We start from the raw sequence: 8,490 nt of genomic DNA, 5'->3' as shown, positions 1-8,490 counted from the left end.
TTTTTTAATTTCTTTATTGATTAAGTTATTACTTATGTGTCCTTATCCCTCCATTCCCCCCCTGACTCCCCCACTCATGCCCTCACCCCCCTGTTGTCCGTGTCCATTGATTAGGCTTATATGCATTCATACAAGTCCTTTGGTTTATATCTCCCCCTTACCCCCACCCTCCCCTACCTTCCCTCTAAGGTAGAGGTCTGATCAATGCTCCTCTGTCTCTGGATCTGTTTTTGTTCATCATTTTATATTGCTCATTATATTCCATAAATGAGTGAGATCATGTGATATTCATCTTATTCACCATAGCTAACATTTATAAATAGCCTAAGTTTGGTTACCGGTGAATTCAACCAAACATTTAAAAAGAAATTAACAAATGAGTGGATTAAAAAACTGTGGTACATCTACACAATGCAATACTACGCTGTGGTAAAAAAGAAGGAATTCTTACCATTTGCAACAGCATGGATGGAACTGGAGCGCATTATGCTAAGTGAAATTAGCCGGTCAAAGAAAGATAAAGCAGAAACTCTTAAAAATATAGGTACAATTAATCTTTCATTGAAGGAGTTTTTTGTGAAGTGATCTGCCATAGGGATACACTGCCCATTCCTATTATCATTAAAAAATACCATTAAAGGCTCATATAGTGTCCCATTGAAGCCCTAACCCCACCTTATAACTATGTATGTGAATGTGTAGATAAACATTGTCCTTTCTGCTTTTAACTTTGTGTAGTGTCAGTTATTTAGAGGCCCTAAGTCAATCAGACTTAAGTTGATACTGCAAACCTTTTCTTTCAACAATTTTGGTGACAAGAAATGATTGGTTTGGATTCCCTGCTTACTTTAGAGGCTGAAACTGAGATCTTGCTACATCTGACCAACCCAGCAAAGGTAAATAAAAATTTCCTTACCAGAAAGACTATTAGATCATTAGTTTGGATCCAGTTAAGTGAGGGTGGTAAGATCCTCTCCTTGTGCTTTCTTTACGAAATTCAGATTAGCAGGAGAAAACACTTGTAGAGACTAGTTCTTTAGGAATTGTTACTCTTACTTTGTGTATTTTTGTTATAGATACTTTTCCTTTCAGAGATGGCTATTGTGTCCCATCTGACTCGTTGTTGTTGTTGTTTTGTTGTTGTTGGTTGTTTTGGGTTTTTTTCCTGAGAGCTTGGCTTGGATACAGTGAAAGCATTCTATATCTATTTTCCTACCTGATAGTGAGCACAGATTATTGGATATACAGTCAGAGGTAATCAAGCATCAGATCAGGGGCCTGAAATATCTAGGTAATGCTGGTCACATAGAATGAGTTTAGAAGTGTTCCCTTAATATTTTTGGAAGAATGTGAGAAATATTGGTGTTAATTTCTCTTTAAATGTTTGGTTGAATTCACCAGTGAAATCACCTGTCCTGAAATTTTCATTGTTGGGAAAAAAAATTTTTTGTGTGTGGTATGATTTTTTTTCTTTATTGGTGTCCTTAACCCTCATTGCCCACCCATACTCACGCTCATGCCCTCACCCCCCTAGTGTCTTTGTCCATTGGTTATGCTTATATGTATGCATACAAGTCCTTTGGTTGATCTCTCTCTCTTCCCCCCACGCTCCCCTGCCTTCCAACTGAAGTTTGATGGACTGATCAATGCTTCTCTGTCTCTGGATCTGTTTCTGTTTGTCAGTTTATGTTGTTCATTATATTCCACAAATGAGTGCGATTATGTGATATTTATCTTTCTCAAACTGACTTATTTCACTTAGAATAATGCTCTCCAGGTCCATCCATGCTGTTGCAAATGGTAGAAGTTCCTTTCTTTTTACAGCAGCATAGTATTCCATTGTGTAGGTATCCCACAATTTCCTAATCCGCTCATCTGCTGATGGGCACTTTGGCTGTTTCCAATTCTTGGCTATTGTAAATTGTGCTGCTATGAACATAGGTGTGCATATATCCTTTCTGATTGGTGTTTCTGATTTCTTGGGATACAGTTCTAGAAGTGGGATCACTGGGTCAAATGGGCTTTCCATTTTTATTTTTTTGAGGAAACTCCATACTGTCTTCCACAGTGGCTGCACCAGTCTGCATTCCCACCAGCAGTGCACGAGGGTTGTTCCTTTTTCTTCACATCCTCTCCAGCACTTGTCATTTGTTGATGATAGCCATTCTGACATGTGTGAGGTGGTACCTCATTGTCATTTTGATTTGCATCTCTCCTATGATTAGTGACTTTGAGCATGTTTTCATATGTCCCTTGGACTTTTGTATGTCCTCTTTCGAAACGTATCTATTTAGGTCCATTAACCATTTTTTTCATTGGATTGTTTATCTTTTGTTAAGTTATATAAGTTCCCTGTAAATGTTGGAGATTTAACACTTATCAGAGATAACATTGGCAAATATGTTGTCCCATGCAGTAGGCCTTCTTGTTATTTGGTTGATGGTTTCTTTTGCTGTGCAGAAGCTTTTATTTTGATGTAGTCCCATCTGTTTGGTTACTTTCTCTTTAGTTTCCATTGCCCTAGAAGTTGTATGGGTGAAGATATTGCTTCGGCAAATGTCTGAAATTTTGCTGCCTATGGATTCCTCTAAGAATTTTATGGTTCCCCATCTTATGTTTAAGTCCTTTATCCATTTTCAGTTTATTTTTGTGTATGGTGTAAGTTGGTGGTCTAGTTTCATTTTTTGGATATATCTGTTACCAAAGAGATCAAAGAAGAAATTAAAAATATCCTGGAAACGAATGACAATGAAAACACAATAATCCAAAATTTATGGGACAAAGTGAAAGTAGTCCTGAGAGGGAAGTTTATAGCTCTACAGGCCTACCTAAAACACACACACACACACACACACACACACACACACACACACACAAACAAACAAACAAAAAAACAAACAAAGAAAACCCCCACACACAAAATAAAAAAACACCTACAAAAACAAACAAGGAAATTGCTAATAAATTATCTAACTCTACAACTTAAAGCATTAGAAAGAGAGCAGCTTGAAAAGCCCAGAATGAGCAGAACAAAGGAGATAATAAAGATCAGAGCGGAAATAAATGACATAGAGAACAACAACAACAAAAAAACCCCAAAATATCAATGAAACCAAGAGCTGATTCTTTAAAAGAATAAACTAGACTGATGAACCTCTAGCCAGGCTCACCAAGAAGCAAAGAGAGAGGACCCAAACAAACAAAATCAGAAATGAAAGAGGTGAAATAACAGCAGACCCCACAGAAGGATTGTAAAAAATACTACGAACAACTCTACTCCAACAAACTAGACAACCTGGAAGAAATGGACATATTCCTAGAAAAATACAACCTTCAAAAACTCAATCAAGAAGATTCTAAAAATCTCAATAGGCCAATAACTATGGAAGAAATTGAAGCAGTCATCAAAAAGCTTCCAGCAAACAAAAGCCTTGGGCCAGATGGCTTCACAGGGGAGATTTACCAAACATTCAAAGAAGAACTAAAACCTATTCTCCTCAGACTATTCCAAAAAATTCAAGAGGAAGGAACACTTCCAAGCTCTTTCTATGAAGCCAGAATTACCCTAATACCAAAACCAGATAAAGACAACACAATGAGAGAGAATTACAGGCCAATATCCTTCATGAACATAGATGCCAAAATACTCAACAAAATTCTAGCAAATTGGATCCAGCAGTACATCAGAAAGATCATATACCATGACCAAGTAGGATTTATCCTGGGGATGCAAGGATGGTATAATATCCACAAATCACTAAACATGACACATCACATAAAAATTGAAAGATAAATATCACATAGTCATATCGACAGAAAAAGCATTTGACAAAATCCAAAACCCTTTCTCAATAAAAACCCTCAGCAAAGTGGGAATAGAGGTATCATACCTCAACATAATAAAAGCCTTATATGACAAATCTACAGCCAACATCATACTCAATTGGCAAACCTAAAACCATTTCACTTAAGAACAGGAACAAGACAGGGATGCCCACTTTTACCACTCCTGTTCAACATAATACTGGAAGTGCTAGCCATAGCAATCAATAAGAAGAAGACATAAAAGGTATCCAAGTTGGACAAGAAGAAGTAAAACTGTTGTTATTCGCAGATGACATGATATTGTACCTAGAAAACCCTAAAGACTCCATCAAAAAATTATTAGACTTCATAAATTAATTCAGCATTGTAACAGGATACAAAATTAACACCCATAAATCTATGGTATTTTTATACACCAATAGTGAACTTATAGAAAGCGAAATTTAAAAACAATTCCATTGTACCAAAAAATTAAGATACCTAGGAATAAACTTAACTAAGGAGGTAAAAGTCCTGTACTCGGAAAAGTACAGGCCACTGAAAAAAGAGATGGAGGAAGACAGAAACAGATGGGGAAGAACATACTGTATTCATTGATTGGTATAATTAACATTATTAAAATGTCCATACTACCCAAAGTAATCTATAGATTCAATACAATCCCCATTAAAATACCAATGGCATATTTCACAGACCTAGAACGAACTCTCCAAAAATTCATCTGGAATAAAAAAAGATCCCGAATAGCTGCAGCAATTCTGAGAAAGAAGAACAAAGTATGTGGGATCTCAGTACCAAATATCAAGCAATATAACAAAGCCACTCTTCTCAAAACTGCCTGGTACTGGCACAAGAACAGATATATAGACCAATGGAATAGAATAGAGAGCCCAGAAATCGACCCAAACCACTATGCTCAATTAATGTTTGACAAAGGAGGCATGAACATACAATGGAGTCAAGACAGTCTCTTCAATAAATGTTGTTGGGAAAATTGGACAGATACGTGCAAAAAAAAAGGGAATTTAATTTTTTTATTATTGTATTTAATCTCTTTTCAAGTTATGTAACTCTGTACCAATTTTCTATTTCTTCATGATTCAATCTTGGTATGCTGTGTCTTTAGGGGCTTGTCAATTTCATTTAGATCATCAAATTTATTGTCATACATATATTAACAGTAGTTTCTCATAAACCTTTATATTTCTGTAAATTGGTATTAGTCTCCCTTCTTGCATTTCTGAGTTTTCTCTCTCTCTCTCTCTCTCTCTCTCTCTCTCTCTCTCTCTCATTTTTCTTTTTGTAATTTGATTTTTCTCTTTTTGTTTCTTGGTATACCTAAGTAAGGATTTCACACTTTTTTTGATCTTTTCAAATAAGTTGGTCATGGTTTTGTTGATTTTCTCTGTTATTCTATTATGTATTTTATCTCTTTTGTAACCTTTATTATCTCCACCATTATGCTAGCTTTCAGTTTAGTTTGCTTTTCTTTTTCTAGTTAATTTTAGAGACTTTCCATCTCATTTTTATTTTCAATGATTTGATATAAAATATTTTGTAATGATTAATAATTAGTGGTAAATGGATTCTTACAAATTTTTTCTTTTTTTTAATATCGAGTGCAAATCTTTTCTGGTAAATATTAATTTTCTCCAAATGATAAAAGCAAAAATAACACAATTTCAGGGAATGATGTTAACATCAGCATGGTTCACTCAAATTAAAAAAAATAATAACACTTAAAATCATGCACATTGTTTTAGCATTTCATAACACTTTCTTTTGAAAAACTACAAACTTTTCTAGTGTAAAAATACTTTGAAAATTTCATAAGAACAATAAATTACAAAATTCACCTTGAAAAATTTTAGTAATTTTTTCCAAATATTACTGTTCAGATTTTTAAAATCTATTTTTTTAAAATATATTTTATTGATTTTTTACAGAGAGGAAGGGAGAGAGATAGAGAATTAGAAACATCGATGAGAGAGAAACATCGATCAGCTGCCTCCTGCACATCTCCTACTGGGGATGTGCCCGCAACCCAGGTACATGCCCTTGACCGGAATCGAACCTGGGACCCTTCGGTCCGCAGGCCGACGCTCTATCCACTGAGCCAAACCGGTTTCGGCATAAAATCTATTTTAAAATATTATAAAAACAGTATATTGGGAGAGGTAGAGAAAAAAGACCTCCCAGTTGATGAATACAATGCATCTGAAAATATGTCAGTAATGTAAAGGAAACACTTTGAGAACAAAAATATATTATAAATAAGTCTTTGAGCAAGATACATAGATGAGCAGTTTTTGCATATCATTTATACAAATCCACAAGTCAGAAGTCTTCTGAGGCATGCTTGTTTATAGAATCTTCTGTAAGATACAGTCGGCTACTTTTAAAAATTCATCTTTTACTAAAACAATATTATAGGAGTCCATGAACTTTTCTAAAAGCTTATCATCTGTATAATTTTAGATATCTGAATTTCAGAATGTGTTTGTTCTGTAATGTTTAGGTGGAACACTCTGTCCTTCTTGGAAGAATTACATAGGTAATGTCTTTTATTTGATTAAAATATTGTGTTTGAGAAATTATTTTGTTAAATACATGAATTAGTTCTTCTTTAAATACTTTGAGCACTGAATTTTTGTCAAAATCCATGAAGTTGACACTACTGTGACATTTGGATGATAAACACCATATCAATGGATAACTTCCTATACATCAGTGATACCAGCTGAAACTATAAATACAGAATACTGTGTTCTTGGAGTTTATCAATTAATTTATTATGTTACAAGAGGCCCATTGCATGAAGAGATTCATGCAATAGGCCTTCCTTCCCCTGGCTTCCGGCACCGGTTTTCCTTCGGCACCTGGGACCCAGGCCTTCTCTCCAGCTGCAGTGGAGAAGCCAAGCCTCTAGGCTTCTCTGCTCCGACCGCAGCAGAGAAGCCAAGCCTCTTCAGTCCTCAGTTGTCTTCAGTCTTCAGTCTTAAGTTGTCTTTAGTCTTCAGTCTTCGCTCTGCACCTGCATATACAAATTAACCACCATCTTTGTTGGGCTAATTTGCATAGTCATCCTGATTGGCTGGTGGTCGTAGCAGAATGACACCAATTTGCATGTTTCTCTTTTATTAGTGTAGATTTCTTTAGCATTATGTCAGATTTGCTGTAATAGCTTAAGTCCAGTTTTTGCTAAAGCCTGTTCAACAAGAAAAATCACATGATTTAGTATGCCATTCTACCACATAAGGGTACTTCTCTACTACAATAAGAACAGGATCAATTAAAATAGCACAATATTTTTCCTTTAGTTGCAGTAACTTTTTTTTCATTCACTTATAACCAGCTAAGAGTTATCAATGCCATTATGTCATATTGAGCATATGTTCCCTTTGTAGGTGGATAATCTACTCAGTGTCACATCAAAGTCTGCTGTTATCTGAAGTTTGGCAGTTCCTCCCTTGATGAGACCAGAAATAATTTTTTACTACTCTAGTTTTCTTGATGAGAACTGAATGTTTCTAGAATTCTGGCATTTTCACACCTATAGAAGAATCTTAATTAGTCATTCCTTGGTTATGCGACCTTCCTTAAGCCACTCTTAAGTTCTGTTCTTGAATTTGTCCTAAAAACAACAACAACAACAAAACAGCATAGGTGGTAAACAATATCCAGAGAAGCAAGGTGGAAATAGAGACTTCTTTATGATCTTGGTCTTCTGCCCCATCTTTCTCTTCAGTTAAATAAGTACTTGGCCATCAATACCAGTGCACACATGCTGGCCTTTGCTCCAGTACCTACCTTCACTCTGACTGCTTAGTTCAGTGATGGTGAACCTTTTGAGCTTGGCGTGTCAGCATTTTGAAAAACCCTAACTTAACTCTGGTGCCGTGTCACATATAGAAATTTTTTGATATTTGCAACCATAGTAAAACAAAGACTTATATTTTTGATATTTATTTTATATATTTAAATGCCATTTAACAAAGAAAAATCAACCAAAAATATGAGTTCGCGTGTCACCTCTGACACGCGTGTCATAGGTTCGCCATCACTGGCTTAGTTGATGAAAAGAACCCTGTGTATCTCCCACCCCCCATAAAAGAGGCCACTCACAGCAATTGTTGACCTATTTCTTATTCTTTAAGGTGTAATTTTAGGCTGCTAATTTTGGATTTTCTTTTTTTTCATTTTTTAAATTTATTTACTGTCTAAAGTTTTACATATGTCCCCTTTTTCCCTGAGTGACACCCCCCCCTCCCAGCCATTCCCACACCGGGCAAGCCCCCACCACTCCAGTGTCTGTGTCCATTGGTTATGCTAATATGCATGCATAAAAGCCCGTTGGTTGCTCTCTACCCATCCCTCCCCTGCGATTTGTCTCTGGATCTACTCTTGTTCATCAAATTATGTTGATCATTATATCCCACATATGAGTGAGATCATGTGATATTTATCTTTCTCCTACTGGCTGATTTCACTTAGCATAATGCTCTCCAGTTCCATCCATGCTTTTGCAAATGGTAAAAGTTCCTTTTTTTTTATAGCGGTGGGTGTAGTATTCCATTGTGTAGATGTACCACTCTTTTTTAATCCCCTCATCTGCTGATGGGCACGGAGGTTGTTTCAAAATCTTAGCTATTGTAAATTGTGCTG

At 35.8% G+C, this 8,490-nt stretch overlaps 1 pseudogene; it reads right to left on the bottom strand.

Moving 5' to 3' along the window:
- Positions 1–6,188: 6,188 nt before the first annotated feature.
- Positions 6,189–7,608, bottom strand: LOC102259126 (annotated as a pseudogene).
- Between the last annotated feature and the right edge of the window lie 882 nt (positions 7,609–8,490).

Source organism: Myotis brandtii, unplaced genomic scaffold (genome assembly GCF_000412655.1).
Source record: "Myotis brandtii unplaced genomic scaffold, ASM41265v1 scaffold3135, whole genome shotgun sequence".
Classification (NCBI taxonomy): Eukaryota; Metazoa; Chordata; class Mammalia; order Chiroptera; family Vespertilionidae; genus Myotis; species Myotis brandtii.
This window is presented reverse-complemented; position numbering and strand designations above follow the sequence as displayed.